At 43.4% G+C, this 19,058-nt stretch overlaps 1 protein-coding gene across 2 annotated transcripts in view; it reads right to left on the bottom strand.

The window, feature by feature from the left end:
• Nucleotides 1–19,058, bottom strand: part of PIK3CB (phosphatidylinositol-4,5-bisphosphate 3-kinase catalytic subunit beta) — a 187,817-nt gene that overhangs the window by 158,353 nt on the left and 10,406 nt on the right. The gene's annotated exons all lie outside the window — the stretch shown is intronic.

The raw sequence follows: 19,058 nt of genomic DNA, 5'->3' as shown, positions 1-19,058 counted from the left end.
GCAATAGTTTCTACAAGATTGAGAAAGCTGTGCTAATATAATTATACACATATCAGTGGTTTATTTATTAAATCTTCAGTGATTTTCTCAGACTCTAAGAGAAGTAGGCCGGGTGAGGTAGCTCACACCTGTAACCCAGCACTTTGGGAGGCCAAGGCAGGCAGATCACTTGAGGTCAAAAGTTCGAGACCAGCCTGGCCAACATGGCAAAACCTCGTCTCAACTAAAAACACAAAAATTAGCCAGGTGTGGTGATGCACGCCTGTAGTCCCAGCTACTCTGTAGTCTGAGGCAGGAGAATTGCTCGAACCCAGGAGGCAGAGGTTGTAGTGAGCTGAGATCCTACCACCGCATTCCAGCCTGGGAGACACAGTAAGACTCCATCTCAAAAAAAAAAAAAAAGATCACTGTTATATTATTCACCCACATGATAACTAAACATGCTCAGCAGAACAGAGAGTTCCAAGAGTGACACAGTTGTATGGACAACACTAGAACTGAAGAGAGGAAGCTCTGAACCTCAAAGAAATTGAGGCCTGCTTACTCAGGATTGCTCTAGAAAAATTAGACTTGAAAAGAGACCAACGGAATGTAAACAGCTAGAATGGCCAGCAGCAAAATAAGCTTGTATTAGGCGAATGGTGAGAAAATAGAGATTTCTTGGATGGGAATCACCCTGGGAAATAAGTCAACTTGCCAATGGTGATACTGTATACAGCTGGACGTTGAAGAATACCACTCTTAAAATACAAGAAACTGGAATATTGCAGATTCTAGGCAGGGGATAAGAGGCTTACTCTCCATAATAAACTTGTATTTTTAAACTTTATAATATGTGCAAGCATTCCACAGCTCCTATAGCTTTTTGCAGTAGTGCCCTCAAATACATAAATTATATGCATACATACAGATGTGTTAACTACTGTTATAAATATGAGCCACTTATTACAGAAAATATGTCAATTTGCCTTCATTGTTTCTGGTCACAATCTGTATCTTGGGATAATACAGGATATGAACCAAATGTTTCAAAGTCAAATCTATATCTTATTTATCCAGGCTAGGTGTGGTGGCTCATGCCTATAACCCTAGCACTTTGGGAGGCCCAGGCAGGAGAATTACTTGAACTCAGGAGTTCGAGACCAGCCTGGGCAACGTGGTGAAACCCTATCTCTACAAAACATAGGAAAATTAGCCTGGTGTAGTGGCACACACCTGTAATCCCAGCTACTCAGGAGGCTGAGGCAGAAGAATCACTTGAACATGGGAGGTAGAGGTTACAGTGAGCCGAGATTGCGCCACTGCACTCCAGCATGGGCAACAGAGTGAAACTCTGTCTCAAAAAAATAAAATAAATAATAATAAAATAAACCTTATTTATCCATTACAGCACTGCTTGTAATGCCAACACACTATAAACTTTCTTAAAGTTTGTCAACAGAGGACTGGTTAGATGCACTATGGTACATCCACATAATGGAATATTATGCAGCTATAAAAAGAAATTAAAGTCCAGGTGTGGTGGGGAACAGTAGCTCACACCTATAATCCCAGCATTTCGGAAGGCCAAGGTGGGAGGATCACTTGAGTCCAGTAGTTCAAGACCAACCTGGGCATCATGACAAGATCTCATCTACACTAAAAATTTTTTAAATTAGCCAGGCATGGTGGTGGCACTTACAGTCCCAGCTACTTGAGATGCTAAGGTGGAAGGATCGCTTTTGAGCTCAGGAGGTTGAGGCTGCAGTGAGCTATGATCATGTCATTGCACTCCAGCCTGGGGAAGACAGCAAGATCCTGTCTCAAAAAAAAAAAAGGTCTGGCTTCCAAGATGTCTTCTCTTACTAGTCCAGCTCACAATGACCTTGATCTCCTCATAAATTCGAGGGTTTTTTTTTTAAAAAACACAATTAAGCACTACACCACATGCTGCCTTTAGTGCTGATTATTTTTACTATATATGTCATGTTCCCTCAATCAGATTGAGGGCTAGGAAAAGATACATTTCCTTATGACATAGGGTATTTGAATTCCAAAATTAACAGAGCTTTTTATCCACTGCTCAGCAAGTTCCAAAATTTCATTTTACCATTTCTTTTCCTAACTATAAAACTTATGACGGAACCCCATGTCCCATCCAAGAAATTAAAGGGGGAAATATATTACTTATTGACAACAGTCAAAATCTCAGTTAAAAGAAGTTCAAAAAACAACCTCTCATGTAGTGTGTAAACCTATAAAACATTTAGAAGGCCGGGTGCAGTGGCATACACCTGTAACCTCAGCACTTTGGGAGGCCAAGGCAGGAAGATCATTTGAGCCCAGAAGTTCAAGACCAGCCTGGGCAACAAGGCGAGACCCTGTCTCTACAAAGAAAAATACAGAGCCAGGTGTGGGAATGCACACCTGTAGTCCCAGCTACTCAAGAGGCTGAGGTGGGGTGGGGGTCGCTTGAGCCTGGGAGGCAGAGGTAACAGTAAGATGAGATCATGCCACTGCGCTCTAGCCTGGACAACAAGCAAGACTCTGTCTCAAAACAAAAAAAAATTAGGAGAAAATCTAGGCCCTCTCTCTCTCTCTCCTTCTCTCTCCATCTCTCTCGCTCTCTCTCTCTCTCTCTCCCTATATATATATGTACACACACTATATATAATGTTTTATATATGAATATAAAATATAAGTTTTACATGTGAATATATTAGACTATATTATATATATTAATACATTTTATATATTTAAAAGTATTTATTTCTGCTGTTTAAAGGGAAAACCTAGTTGATCTTGAGTTTGGCTATGAGTTTTTATATAACACCAAAAAACAAGATCTATGAAAAAAAAATGGGTAAGCTGGTCTTTATTAAAACTTACAACTTCTGGCCAGGCACGGTGGCTCATGCCTGTAATCTCAGCCGAGGTGAGTGGATCATCTGGGGTCAGGAGTTCAAGATTATCCTGGCCAACATGGTGAAACCCCATCTCTACTAAAAATGCAAAAAAAAATTAGCCAGGCGTGGTGGCATGCACCTGTAATCCCAGCTACTCAGGAAGCTGAGGCAAGAGAATCGTTTGAACCTGGGAGGCGGAGACTGCAGTGAGCCGAGACTGTGCCACTGCACTCCAGCCTGGGAGACAGAGTGAGATTCTGTCTCAAAAAAAAACTTACAACTTCTGTGAAAGATACGATTAAGAAAATTAAGCCGGGTGCGGTGGCTCATGCCTGTAATCCCAGCACTTTGGGAGGCTGAGGCGGGTGGATGACCTGAGGTCAGGAGTTCAAGACCAGCCTGGCCAACATGGTGAAACCCCGTCACTACTAAAAATAAAAAAATTAGCCGGGCATGGTGGCAGGCGCCTGTAATCCCAGCTACTCGGGAGGCTGAGGCAGGAGAATCGCTTGAACCCGGGAGGCAGAGGTTGCACTGAGCCAAGATTGCACCATTGCACTCCAGCCTGGGGGACAAGAGTGAGACTTCGTCTCAAAAAAAAAAAAAAAAGAAAATTAAAAGCCAGATTTTTCACTATTGGAGTAGGAGTTTACAGCAGTTAAACAAGAAGAGGAAGCGAGAATGGACTGGAGTTAGAAACATCAGTATAAACTAATGTTTAGCTTAACACAGACATAGTTAAATATGGATAAATGTATAGACATATGTATATAGTATTCACATATATTTCCTTGTTCTATCAGCTGAGAGAGCTTAGAAGCAGATACCCCAGTAGTAAAGAGTGCACATTATGTTCAACTCTTAGTTTCTAACACTGTTCTCCAATAAAAGGGACCAGTTTCCTTGGAGAAATGACTGATCCTAGGATGAGGTAAGAAATACACAAAGTAAGCCTTGAATATCTTGTAGTAATGTAAACTAAAAAAGTGCTCAAACACACACACACACACGAACACACACACACACAATGATAGGAAATCATGAAAGGGACTAGGGCAAACTGAAAGAGCTCCCAATGGCCAAAGCTAGAATATTTTGAGCAATAAAGTAATGAAGTATTGGATTATAAACCAAAGTACAAAATAAATATATCTACAAGTCTACACTGATATAAGTAAATGATTAAACAAATAAATGGGAGGGCAGAATAAATCTCCCACACAGAATTCCAAATAATTTGTGTAGATACACCCCCATCAAGGAAAGGAACTATAACGCCCCACTCTTTAAGTGTGAGCTGCACATAGTGCCTTCCTTCCAAAAAGTATAATATGAAAAGGAGAGGGAAAGAGTAACTTTATAGCAGGGAAACCTAACAAGCTACCTCAGCCTGCCAATCAAGGACAACATCAACAATGATAATTCATTTTTTAGTATATACTTTTGATATCATGTCAGAAAAATGGCACTTTACTTCTGTGGTCTTCCCCGCAAAAACCCGTAATTCCAGTCTAATCATTAAAAAAACAAATCAGAAAAATTCAATTGAAAGACATTATGCAAAATAACTGACTAGTATTCCTCAGAACTGTCAAGGTCATCAAAAACAAGAAATGTTGGGCCGGCATGGTGGCTCACACCTGTAATCCCAGCACTTTGAGAGGTCGAGGTGGATGGATCACGAGGTCAGGAGATTGAGACCATCCTGGCTAACACCGTGAAACCCCGTCTCTACTAAAAACACAGAAAAAAATTAGCCGGGCGTGGTGGCGGGCGCCTGTAGTCCCAGCTACTCCGGAGGCTGAGGCAGGAGAATGGCGTGAACCCGGGAGGCGGAGCTTGCAGTGAGCCCAGATCGCGCCACTGCACTCCAGCCTAGGCGACAGAGCAAGACTCCGTCTCAAAAAATAAATAAATAAATAAATAAATGTCGGCCGGGCGCCGTGACTCACGCCTATAATCCCAGTACTCTGGGAGGCTGAGATGGGCAGATCACAAGGTCAGGTGTTTGAGACCAGCCTGGTCAACGTAGCGAAATTCTGTTCCTACTAAAAATACAAAAATTAGATGGGCATGGTGGTGCGTGCCTGTAATCCCAGTTACTCAGGAGGCTGAGGCAGGAGAATCGCTTGAACCCGGGAGGCGAGGGTTGCAGTGAGCAGAGATTGCAGTGAGCCGAGATTGCGCCACTACACTCCAGCCTGGGTGACAGAGCAAGATTCTGCCAAAAAAAAAAAAAAGTCTAAGAAACTGTCATGGCACCACTAAGGACAACTAAAAAACATTGTGGGGAAAAAAATACATAATTGGTAAAATTGGAATATAAACTATATATTAGGTAACAATACGGTACCAATGTTAAGTTTTCTAAATGTGGTAACTATACTATTGATATGCAAGAAAATTTCCCTTTTTTTTTTTTGGCAGAGTCTCACTTTGATGCCCAGGCTGGAGTGCAATGGTGCAATCTCGGCTCACTGCAACCTCCGCCTCCCAGGTTCAAGCAATTCTCCTGCCTCAGCCTCCCGAGTAGCTGAGATTACAGGCGCCTGCGACCACGCCTGGCTAATTTTCGTATTTTTAGTAGAGACGGGGTTTCACCGTGTTAGCCAGGATGGTCTTGATCTCCTGACCTCGTGATCCGCCCGCCTCGGCCTCCCAAAGTGCTGGGATTACAGGCGTGAGCCACTGGGCCCAGCCCTGATATGCAAGAAAATTTCTACAGATAAACATAACAATTTAGATGGATCTTCAGAGAATTATGCTGACTGAAAAAAAAAACAGGCTAGGCATGGTGGCTCACGCCTGTAATCCCAGCACTTTGGGAGGCCAAGGCAGGAAGATCACTGGAGCCCAGGAGTTCAAGACCAGCCCAGGCACCGTAGCAAAACCTTGTCTCTACAAAAATTTTTAAAAATTAGCTGGGTGTAGTGGCACATGCCTGTAATTCTTGGCTACTTGGGAAGCTGAGGCCAGAGGACTGCTTGAGCCCAAGAGTTTGAGGCTGCAGTGAGTTATTATCGTACTACTACACTAAAGCCTGGGCAACAGGGCAAGACCGTATCTCTAAAAAAGAAAAAAGCCAAGCTCCTAGATGATTTCATTTATATAACATTCTTGAAACGACAAAATCATAAAAAAACAGATTAGTGGTTGCCAGAGGTTAGAAAGGGTGGGAGGGAGGTGACTGGGGCTATAAAAAGGTAGAATGAGAGATTTTTTTTTTTTTTTTTTTTTTGAGACAGAGTCTCGCTGTCACCCAGGCTGGAGTGCAAGTGGTGCGATCTTGGCTCACTGCAACCTCCACCTCCTGTGTTCAAGCGATTCTCCTGCCTCAGCCTCCCAAGTAGCTGGGACTACAGGCACACACTACCACTCCTGGCTAATTTTTGTATTTTCAGTAGAGATGGGGTTTCACCATATTGGTCAAGCTGGTCTTGCTCCTGATCTCGTGATCTGCCCACCTCAGCCTTCCAAAGTGTTGGGATTACAGGTGTGAGCCACCGTGCCTGGCTTTTTTTTTTTTTTTTGAGACAAAGTCTCACTCTGTCACCCAGCCTGGAGTGCAATGGTGTGATCTCGGCTGACTGCAACCCCCAACTCCTGAGTTCAAGTGATTCTCTTGCCTCAGCCTCCCAAGTAGCTGGGATTATAGTCATGCGCCACCATGCCCGGCTAATTTTTTGTATTTTTAGAAGAGATGGGGTTTCACCATGTTGGCTGGGCTGGTCTCGAACTCCTTACATCAGGTGATCCACCCACCTCAGCCTCCCAAAGTGCTGGGATTACAGGTGTGAGCCACCACGCCCAGCCAGAATGAGAGACTCTTGTAATGGAACTATTGTGACTTTACGGTGGTGGTGGTCACTCAAATCTATAGATATAATAAAACTGAATGACCTAAATACACACTGAAATAAGTGAATGTAAAACTGGTGAAATGTGAGTAAGATATATAAACTATAGCCAAGTCAATGTCGTGGCTGTGGTATCTTTCCACAGTTATGCAAGATGTTACCATTGGAGTATTATGGGTAAAGGATAATGGATTCCTCTGTATTATTTTTTACAACTGCATGTGAATCTGCAATTATCTCAAAATAAGAAAAGAAAATTTTTTTAGTGGTGTCTAGAACTGAACATCATTCCTTTTTAGGACTGGCTACAATTCTACCAATGCTATTTAGGACCACATCAGCTTTTCTGTCAAGAGAATCCCTCTGCTCTACCCCAGCATTTTGTACTCAGACTATGGTTCACCCAGAGAGTTAAGACACACTTAAGTGATACAGTTCCCGAAGATCTAAACCACCTCAGAGTCAACACTAAAAAAGTTAGCTTGTGCAAGCTAAATGTTTCTAAGGCCAAAGTCTTTCTTCAGTTTAATTCACACATGATTAAGGGCCTACTCTATTTTTTTTTTTTTTTTTTTTTTTTGAGACGGAGTCTCGCTCTGTCGCCCAGGCTGGAGTGCAGTGGCACGATCTCTCCACCTCCCGGGTTCACGCCATTCTCCTGCCTCAGCCTCCCGAGTAGCTGGGACTACAGGCGCCCACCACCACACCCAGCAAATTTTTTGTATTTTTAGTAGAGACGGGCTTTCACCATGTTAGCCAGGACGGTCCTGATCTCCTGACCTTGTGATCTGCCTGCCTTGGCCTCCCAAAGTGCTGGGATTACAGGCGTGAGCCACCACACCCGGCCGATTAAGGGCCTACTCTATACCAGGCATTATGTCAAGTATTTTAGTGGTGGTGGTGGCAGAAATTAAATTATACAAGACATTACAAGAGATGATTCCTCACCCTCAGGTGGGGTAAACAATTAGATATGAGCATTCCAAAGAAATGGGGTAAAAGCTAACAAAGGTGTAAGATACACAAGTGGGGCCCTTACCACAACCTAAATGGTTTGGAGGAGAAATACACCTGGGCTGAAAAAGGCTGAATTAAGAGCCAAGTTGGGGATAGGGAAAGAAGTAGAAAGCTTTCTCAGTGTGGATACTATACTAACAGTTCTACATAAATCAACACATGATGACATGATGAAGTATAATCCCATTTCTCCCATTTTTAAGAGGACATGGAGGGACAGAAAGAAACGACAACTTGCCCAAGATTACATGACTAATAACTATAAACTCAAACAGTCTGGTTCCAAGACAGTCATAGAAAGATTGAGTCGGGTGGGTGCAGTGGCTCATGTCTGTAATCCCAGCGCTTTGGGAGGCCGAGGCGGGAGGATCACTTGAAATCAGGAGTTTGTCTGGGAGGTCTACCACGGAGGCCAGACGCAATGTGGGGGCTGGACGTGGTGGCTCACGCCTGTAGTCCCAGCACTCTGGGAGGCCGAGGCGGGTTGATCACTTCAGGCTAGGAGTTCGAGACCAGCCTGGCCAACATGGTGAAACATATGAAAAATACAACAGACAAACCAACCAACCAACCTAGCGACAACAAAACAGGTCTACCCTGGAGTCATACTCTAATTTTTTCTATTTTCCTCCCTTTCTGATCCTTTATCCCACTTGCTTTTTCTTCCTCTTCCTTCTCCTTCTTCTTTGTCAAATAGAGGATTGAGTTATTATCATTGATCCATACAAAGTCCCTCTCTCATTTATTTTCTTTAATTCCCACCCCCCATTTCTATTCCCTGTCTTCCCATGTGCAACCTTCCTAACATGTTTGATATGCATCTTTTTGTTTGTATGTATTTTTAGAAAATGTTTATTGTTTTGTGTGCAAAAAGAAAAAAAAAAGAAATCAGGAGTTCGAGACCACCCTGACCAAAATGGTGAAACCACGACTCTACTGAAAATACAAAAATTAGCCAGGTGTGGTGGTGGGCGCCTATAATCCCAGCTACTAGGGAGGTTGAGGCAGAAGAATCACTTGAAGCCAGAAGGTGGAGGTTGCAGTTAGCTGAGGTCACACCACTGCACTCCAGCCTAGGTGACAGAGTGAGACTATCTCAAAAAAAAAAAAAAAAAAAAAAAAAAAATTGAGTCTTGGGTTTCAGTATCAGCCTTGGGAAGACCAGGGCTATTTCACTCCTTTATTCCTCTCTCCTTAAATATCTCTTCCCTTTACTTTTTCTAGCTCTCTCTAGATTTCCCCAACCCTCCACCTTCCTTCCTCCACTCAACCGTTATCCTTTGTCTCTGTCTCCACACGTATGTTCCAAAGGTTGATCTCAAATTTGGCCATATTAAACTAGTCAAAACCACCTAGGCATAGCTGACACCTGTAATCCCAGCACTTTGGGAGGCCAAGGTGGGCAGATCACTTGAACTCAGGAATTCTAGACCAGCCTGGGCAACATGGCAAAACCCCATCTCTACAAAAAATACAAAAATTTGGCCAGGCACGGTGGCTCACACCTGTAATCCCAGCACTTTTGAGAGGCCGAGGCAGGTGGATCATGAGGTCAGGAGATCGAGACCATCCTGGCTAACACGGTGAAACCCCGTCTCTACTAAAAATACAAAAAGAAATTAGCCGGGCGTGGTGGCAGGCGCCTACAGTCCCAGCTACTCAGGAGGCTGAGGCAGGAGAATGGCATGAACCCAGGAGGCGGAGCTTGCAGTGAGCCGAGATCATGCCACTGTACTCCAGCCTGGGCAACGAGGCTGGAGCAACAGAGCGAGACTCCATCTCAAAAAAAAAAAAATACAAAAACTAGTCTGGTGTGTTGGTGTATTCCTGCAGTCCTAGCTACTCTGGAGGCTCAGGTGGGAGGATGCCTTGAGCTCAGGAGGCAGAGGTTGCAGTGAGCCAAGATTGTGCCACTACACTCCAGCCTGGGTGACAGAGCCACATCCTGTCTCAAAAAAAAAAAAAAAAAACTAGTCAAAACCATAACAAAAGATTACAAATTCTTAATGCCTGGTGTTACAAAAGAAAGAAAAAAGAAGAAAAAGAATTAAAAAAAGATTAGAAACAATTTAAACATCCATCCATATATAAATACAGAAAAAATATGTTACATTGACACAATACAAAGCAGTCCTGAAAAAAGAATAAAGCAGTTCTACACCTACAGATACATGGCATCAAATATATTAAGAGATAAGAGAAGACACAGAATAATGAGCATGCTATGCTGCCATTTGTGAGAGTGTGGGTTTACATGTATATATTCATAAATTATTCATAAATGCACAGGTTATCTCTAGAACAACATACAGTAGTACACAGTATACAGGAGGATGTGTGCAGGTTACATGCAAATACTACACCATTTTATCTAACAGACTTGAGCACCCATGGATTTTGACATCCACAAGGAATCCTGGAACCAATCCTTCACAGATACCGACGGATAAACTGCATTCAAATAAATAATTATGCACTTAGCCTGGTGCCTGCACAAAGAAATCCTCAATACATGGCAGTAACTTCTCCTCTTTTTAGGTATTTTTCACTCACACACACACACTCAGTGGTAATCTTTTTATATATTTGAATAAGATAGTTAAAAATCATAAGGCGGGTTGGGTGCAATGGCTCATGCCTGTAATCCCAGCACTTTGGGAGACCGAGGCAGGTGGATCACTTGAGCTCAGTAGCTTGAGACCAGCCTGGGCAATGTGGCGAAACCTCTGTCTCTACAAAAAATACAAATATTAGCCAGGCATAGTGGTGCATACCTGTGGTACCAGCTATATGGGAGGCTGAGGTGGGAGGATTGTTTGAGCCCAGGAGGTTGAAGCTGTAGTGAGCCTGGGCAACAGAGTGAAACCCTGTCTCTAAAAAGCAAATAAATTAAAATAAAATAAAAACTGGCCGGGCATGGTGGCTCACGCCTATAATTCCAGCACTTTGGGAGACCGAGGTGGGCGGATCACTTGAGGTCAGGAGTTCGAGACCAGCCTGGCCAACATGGTGAAACCCCATCTCTACTAAAAATACAAAAATTAACTGGGCATGGTGGCAAGCGCCTGTAATCCCAGCTACTCAGGAGGCTGAGGCAGGAGAATCGCTTGAACCCAGGAGGCCAGAGGTTGCAGTGAGCTAAGATCACGCCATTGTACTCTAGCCTGGGAACAAGAGTGAGGCTTTGTCTCAAAATAAATAAATAAATAAATATAAATTTAAAAAATAAAAAATAAAAACCACAAGGTGACAGTTTCACTGGAGATTGTCAGTTAATTGCTAGTAACAATGAGGCTACCCTCACTGTGAGTCACCAAATGGTATCAAGAATTCTGAGAGTTTATTCACATCATTTGGGTGATGTACCACAATAGGACCAATCCATGGCTAATATTACAGAGAATTAAGTACACAAAAAATCATTCTGAAAAAGATCTAGACCTTAGAGGTCCTATTTATTTCCCTATTTTCAGCACAACTTAAAAGTATAATAATTGGCCGGGCGCCATGGCTCATGCCTGTAATCCCAGCACTTTGGGAGGCTGAGGCAGGTGGATCACTGGAGGTCGGGAGTTCAAGACCAGCCTGACCAACATGGAGAAACCTCGTCTCTACTAAAAATACAAAAAAAATTAGCCGGGCCTGGTGGCGCATGCCTGTAATCCCAGCTACTTGGGAGGCTGAGGCAGGAGAATCACTGCAACACAGGAGGCAGAGGATGCGGTGAGCTGAGATCACGCCATTGCACTCCGGCCTGGGCAACAAAAGTGAAACTCCATCTCAAAAAAAAAGTAGAATAATTAAAATATGCTGGTAGAGAAGAGCATTAATTAATCCTTGCAGGCACCCCTAAAACTACTGAGCCAAAATACACAAGCAGGTAAAGAGTCAATGCGGCAACGTAAAATGTAGATGCTAGTAGGCTGATGGCCCAATTCAAACCTTGATGCTAGGGGAACTCACAAGTAAAACTCAATACTTTATATAAATAAAGCACTGGGCCAGAATGTATAGGAAGTAAAAGGTGTACGATCTAGAAGGGGAGACAGTTACACTAACACAAAAAACTATTAGCTAGGCACAGTGGCTTGTGCCTCCTGAGTCACCAGAGGCTGAAGTGGGAGGATCAAGTACTTGAGCCCTGGAGTTTGAGGCTGCAGTGAGCTATGACTGCACCAATGCACTCCAGCCTTGGCAACAGAATGAGATCCCATCTCTAAAAAGGAAAACAAAAGCTATTAAATAACTGAGCTTAAGTCAAGATGGGGCTGGGCGTGGTAGTACATGCCTGTAGTCCCAGCTACTCAGGAGGCTGAGGTGGGAGCTATCGATAGCTTGAGCCTAGGAGTTCAAGTCCAGCCTGGGTAACATAGTAAGACCCTGTCTCTATTTAAAATAATAGTCAAGATGGAAACTCATATTTAGTGATTCAGTTTGAACAGAGAATAAAATCATGGAGGTCCTGACCTTATGACTCTCTATTATTCACTGCCTCCAGCCTGCACACAGCCATGCAGCCATCTCCATCCTGGAATTCTCTCGTTCAAAACCCAATATGCTCCTAAATGTCTAAAATCTAACTCCTCTGCCTGGCAGTCAGGCAGAAACAAAGAACTGTGTCATCAAGTTCTGGCTCTAGCTCATTTATTCACTGTGTGACCTTGGGAAAGTTCCCTTAACTTCCTTTTTCTTATTTGTAAAACAAGATGGTTTAACTAAATGCTCTTTAATGTCCATTTCAGCTATAAATTCCACTTGGTCAAGCAACTCCACAGCTCACGATGCCTCAGCTTTTGTTCCAGTCAAACAACTCTCCAAGATCCTCCCCACAGCCTCCAAGGCGCTGCATGGACTCTACCTCTCTTTTTGGCTCATCTTACACCCTTATACTACACACCTCTCGACCTCACTCTCTCAGGCTAGAATGGCCTCCTTTTAGTTCCTCCGAAATGCCAGGCTCCCTCCTGCTAAAGAGCCTTCCCATGTGCTGGACTCAATGCTTCCTTTTTTTAAATAATAAATATTTCATAACATCCCTTTACCATTGGAAACAAGATGTATACATAATACAAACTAAACAAAACTTTAGTTACATATATGTATATGTTATATAGAGTCTTAACTGTAATATAAAGAGAAATGAATATAACTTAGTACAAAATTATATATATGCTAATGGTAAATGCTCTGGTACGACTACATTATAAGTCATAAAAAGGTAGTCAAAGCTTGAACCTAAACTTAAAATTACTGAATATCACAGCTACAAAGGCAGACTGATGTGCACATATTGTCTTGGTGATTAAACATCACTACCAGGCCAGGCGTGGTGGCTCACACCTGTAATCCCAGCACTTTGGGAGTCCAAGGTGGGTGGATCACAAGGTCTGGAGATCGAGACCATCCTGGCTAACATGGTGAAACCCCGTCTCTACTAAAAGTACAAAAATTAGCCAGGCGTGGTGGCACGTGCCTATAGTCCCAGCTACTCAGGAGGCTGAGGCAGAAGAATCACTTAAACCCTGGAGGCGGAGGTGGCAGTGAGCCGAGATTGCGCCATTGCCCTCCAGCCTGGGCGACAGAATGAGATTCCGTCTCCAAAAAAAAAAAAAAAAATCACTACCAACATATGCCACTGGTGACATACATTTTAGAAAGATAACTCTTGGTAAAGTTCTGAACAAACCAAAGCAAAATCTCCTCTAGATTTCCAAAGGAGGTGAATTCTGGGAAAACTGAATATTAAAACTATGCCATTTTTATATTTTATGTGTAAAATGAAGTTAGGATTTAGGCAATGGTTTCAACCTGGGCTATACATTAGAATAAGAAGGAAATTTTTAAACACTACTGATGCTGAGGTATCATCTCAAAGATTTTTATGTAATTCATATGAGGTACAGCCTCATCATCTTTTAAAAACTTCCCTAGTAGGCCAGGCATGGTGTGGCTCACGCCTGTAATCCCAACACTTTAGGAGGCCAAGGCGGGCAGATCACTTGAGGCCAGGAGTTTGAGACCAACCTGGAAAACATGGCGAAACCCCATTTTCACTAAAAATACAAAAATTAGCTGGGCATGGTCACAAGTGTCTGTAGTCTCGGGCTACTTGGGTGGCTGAGGCAGGAGAATCGCTTGAACCTGAAGCAGAAGCTGCAGTAAGCTGAGATTGCGCCACTGCACTCCAGCCTGAGCAAGAGCGAGACTGTCTCAATCAATCAATCAAGCCTTCTCAAGTGATTTTGATGTGCAGCCAGAGTTGAGATCCACTGTTACGGACTAAAACAAATAGGTTTTCACCTATGTGAAGTGAAAATTGATGATGTTACAAGACACAAAACAAATCTTTGCTTTGTAAGACTGTTGCACACTTTACATTACTAAGGCTAACATGACTGGCCTTTGCACACTAAATACTAATACATTCCCCAATAATTGTACAAGCTAAAATCGTCCCCTGCTCTCATTCCTGAAACAGTCCCTAAACATCAGTCCCAACCCCAGATGAGAAACACTGACCTACATAATTCACCTTTCACATCTCAATTCAAACATCACCTCAGAATTTCCTGTTACAATATTATTACATTACTCATTAATAGGAATAACTGTAACAGTGATAGTATTCCCCACATATTGTAACCACACCTTTGTGGTTTTTTTAACCTAACTCATTTATGTGGTAAAATGATTCCACATCAGTACATAAACACTTTCTTCATTCTGTTTGTTTGTTTATTTTGAGACGGAGTCTTGCTCTGTTGCCCAGGCTGGAGTGCAGTAGTGCAATTTCAGCTCACTGCAACCACTGCCTCCGGAGCTTAAGCAATTCTCCTGCCTCAGCCTCCCAAGTAGTTCAGATTACAGGTGCGCACCACCACACCTGGCTAATTTTTGTACTTTTATTAGAGACGGGGTTTCACCATGTCGGCCAGGCTAGTCTAGAACTACTGACTTCAGATGATCCACCCAGCTCGGCCTCTCAGAGTGCTGCGATTATAGGCATGAGCCACCGTGCCTGGCCCACTTTCTTCACTCTGTTAAATGGCTACAGAGCATTCAATCACAGGAATGTCCAATTTTTTAAAAAACAATTCCCCTAGTGAAAAACATTTAAGTTACTTCAGGAATTTTGCCATTATAAACAATAATGCAACAAAGAGCCTTCACCATACATCATTTTCGACACATGTGAGTATACCAATAGGATAATGCCTACAAAAAGAATTAATGGTGGCCGGACGTGGTGGCTCATGCCTGTAATCCCAGCACTTTGGGAGGCTGACGCAGGCAGACAACGAGGTCAGGAAATCGAGACCATCTTGGCCAACATGGTGAAACCCTGTCTCTACTAAAAATACAAAAATTAGCTGGGCATGGTGGTACGTGCCTGTAATCCCAGCTACTCAGGAGGCTGAGGCAGGAGATCCTTTGAACTCGGGAGTCGGAGGTTGCAGTGAGCCGAGATTGTGCCACTGCACTCGAGCTTGGCGACAGAACAAGACTCCGTCTCAAAAAAACAACAACAACAACAATAACAACAACAAAAACAAATTAATGCTCAGGGCTGAGCAGGGTGGCTCACGCCTGTAATCCCAGCACTCTGGGAGGCTGCGGTGGGTGGCTCACCTAAGGTCAGGAGCCACTGGACCATCATGTACAAATTACAGAGATATTAGACAATACTTGTGAGCAAAATGAAGACCTAAAACCCAGAAGCTCCTCAGTTAGGAAAAATATTAATAGCCTGGGCATGGCGGCTCATGTCTGTAATCCCAGCACTCTGGGAGGCCGAGGTGGGCGGATCACCTGAGGTCAGGAGGTCAAGACCAGCCAGACCAACATGGTGAAATCCCACCTCTACTAAAAACACAAAAATTAGCTGGGAGTGGTGGCAGGCATCTGTAATTCCAGCTACTTGGGAGGCTGACACAGAAGAATCGCTTGAACCTGGGAGGCAGAGGTTGCAGTGAGCCGAGATGGTGTCACTGCACTCCAGCTTGGGCAATAGAGTGAGACCCTGTCTTAAAAAATAAAAATAAAATAAAAATTAAAAAAGGAAAAATATTAATAATGGAATGGTGGGTGAAGGTGCACATCAAGAGTTAAGACAGCTTGGCCGGGTGCTTTGGTTCACACCTGTAATCCCAGCACTTTGGGAGGCTGAGGCTGGCAGATCACTCAAGCCCAGAAGTTTGAGACTAGCGTGAGCAACACGGCAAAATCTTTCTCCATGAAAAATACAAAAAGTAGTCAGACATGGGTAGCACACACTTATAATCCCAGATACTGGGGAGGCTTGCTTGAGCTCAGGAGGTCCACACTGCAGAGAGCCAAGATGGTTCCACTGCACTCCAGCCTGGGTGACAGAGCAAGACAGGTCTCCAGAAAAAAAAAAAAAAATTCCAGTTGGCTATCCCCAGGAACTCTCGCTCAAAATTTAAGAGGAATGATAATTAGCTCATAAATATGGAACTTGACTTTTGAAAATATATAACTAGGCCGGGTATGGTGGCTCACGCCTATAATCCCAGCACTTTGGGAGGCCGAGGCAGGCAGATCACAAGGTCAAGAAGGGCAGATCATGAGGTCAGGAGTTCGGGACCAGCCTGGCCAATATGGTGAAACCCTGTCTCTACTAAAAAATACAAAAATTAGCCGGGCATGGTGGCACGCACCTGTAGTTCCAGCTTCTCGGGAGGCTGAGGCAGGAGAACAGCTGGAACCCGGGAGGCAGAGGTTGCAGTGCGCCAAGTTCACGCCACTGTACTCCAGCCTGGGCAACAGAGTGAGACTCCGTCTCAAAAATAAAAGAAAAAGAAAATATATAACTGCAGCCAGTTACGGTGCCTCAACACTTTGGGAGGCTGAGGTGGGTGGATCACCTGAGGTCAGCAGTTCGAGACCAGCCTGGCCAACACAGTGAAACCCCATCTCTACTACAAATACAAAAATCAGCCAGGTGTGTAGCACACGCCTGTAATCCCAGCTACTTGGGAGGCTGAGGCAGGAAAATCGGCCTGCAAAAAAAAAAAAAATTTATATATATATAATATATATAAATATATATATATAATATATATATATATATATATTTTTTTTTTTGCAGTGGCGTGATCTTGGCTCACTGCAGCCTCAGCCTCCTGGGTTCAAGCTGACATATATCACTGCAGAAAAACATTTCAGTTAACAAACTACATTTTTTTTCAGATAACACAATGGCAGCAATTTGTAATGGTTTATGAAGCTACAAGAAAACACTGACTTTAATAGAATCTAAATACAAAACCTGCCCGTGGTCCCAGCTACTCTGGAGGCTGAGGTGGGAGGATCGCTTGAGCCCAGGAGTTACAGGCCAGCTGGGCAACACAGCAAGTCCCCATGCCTAAAAAAAAAAATAAAAATAAATACAAGGCCTATACTAAATCAAGAATAAACAATTTTAAGTGATCATATTTCAACTATTTAATGAAATATGAATAGTTATTGTGTAACTATGAACACGTAACTTGTCAGATGTAGTAGTGGACTGGCTACAGAAAAAAAAAAAAGCAACGGCTGGGCAAGGTGGCTCACGCCTGAAATCCCAGCACTTTGAGAGGCCGAGGTGGGCAGATCACGAGGTCAGGAGATCGAGACCATCCTGGGCAACATGGTGAAACCCCGTCTCTACTAAAAATACAAAAATTAGCTGGGCGTGGTGGCGCATGCCTGTAATGCCAGCTACTCGGGATGCTGAGGCAGAAGAATCACTTGAACCAGGGAGTCAGAGGTTGCAGTGAGCCGAGATGGCGTCACTGCACTCCAGCCTGGCAACAGTGCGAGGCTCCATCTCAAAAAATAATAATGAAAAAATTTGCCGGGCGCGGTGGCTCACGCTTGTAATCCCAGCACTTTGGGAGGCCGACGCGGGCGGATCACGAGGTCAGGAGATCGAGACCACGATGAAACCCTGTCTCTACTAAAAATACAAAAAATTAGCCAGGCGTGGTGGCAGGCGCCTGTAGTCCCAGCTACCCGGAGAGGCTGAGGCAGGAGAATGGCGTGAACCCCGGAGGCGGAGCTTGCAGTGAGCCGAGATTGCGCCACTGCACTCCAGCCTGGGCGACAGAGCGAGACTCCGTCTCAAAAAAAATAAATAAGTAATAATAATAATAATAATAATGAAAAAATTTTTAAAAAATTAAAAAACTATCAGTAGGCTAACTTATTAAACAGTAAAGGAAAACTTCAAATTGGGTTATAATTCTGATAATCTGAAATACTGATTACTTAAATCACAAAAGCTCAATCATTAAAGCAAGTAAAGTACAAATGTATCAAAATGGAGTTCGACCTCTTGTTGACAGTTACTCAGCAGGTAAGGAATTCATGGAATTCAGGTCTTCATGGTCTAGAAAGCATTGTAGCTAAACCACCCAGTTAATACCAAATCATCTGCTGGTTGATTATCTAACTCCTTCTTCCATCTTTTCTCAGCGTCACAACTGCCATTACTTCTAAGTGGCAGGAGAAGATAAATGTGAAATCAGTAAATATTATAAATTAGTTATTAGAAATACAAGAAAAAACTGTGGTCAGGAATGTGGTTAAACTGTAGTTTAAAATAAAGCCTTTGGATTACCCATGGATTTAGTTTAATCCATATAATCCTCCCCCTGCAGGCATGGATAATCAGGATCGTATTTCCCTTGAGGGCAAATCAGCATTTGCCTGGTGGTCTCCTGAATGCCTGAAGCACCAGAAGACAAACTACAGGACCAGGGATGCTGTTGTCCTTGGGTTTGCACTGGACAGAATTCTGAGCTGCAGACCTATCTCTAGCAACACTATAATATAGGAGATGACTGTTGAGATTCACATTCTTGATTCCAGCAGTAAGCTAGCTACTCCCAGTTAAAGGGTCAACCTCAGGTGATCTGCTAAATATCTGAGGAGCTATTAAAAGAAAATAAGGAGATATGGCCAGGCGCGGTGGCTCATCCCCATAATCCCAACACTTTGGGAGGCCCAGGCAGGAGGACCCACCTGACGCTGGGAGTTTGAGACCAGGAGAATCACTTGAACCCGGGAGGCAGAGGTTGCAGTGAGCCAAGATCATGCCATTGCACTCCAGCCTGGGCAACAAGAGCGAAACTCCACCTCGAAAAAAAAAAAAAAAAAGAAAAGAAATGAAAGAGATATACATTCTCGGGGAGAAGGGGGGTCACAAAAAGAAAGATCCTAGGCTGGGTGGCATGACCCACACCTGTAATCCTAGCTCTTTGGGAGGCCAAGGCAGGCAAATCATTTGAGCTCA

Source organism: Symphalangus syndactylus, chromosome 10 (assembly GCF_028878055.3).
Source record: "Symphalangus syndactylus isolate Jambi chromosome 10, NHGRI_mSymSyn1-v2.1_pri, whole genome shotgun sequence".
NCBI lineage: Eukaryota > Metazoa > Chordata > Mammalia > Primates > Hylobatidae > Symphalangus > Symphalangus syndactylus.
Note: the sequence above shows the minus strand (reverse complement) of the source record. Positions and strands in the feature narration are given on the sequence as shown.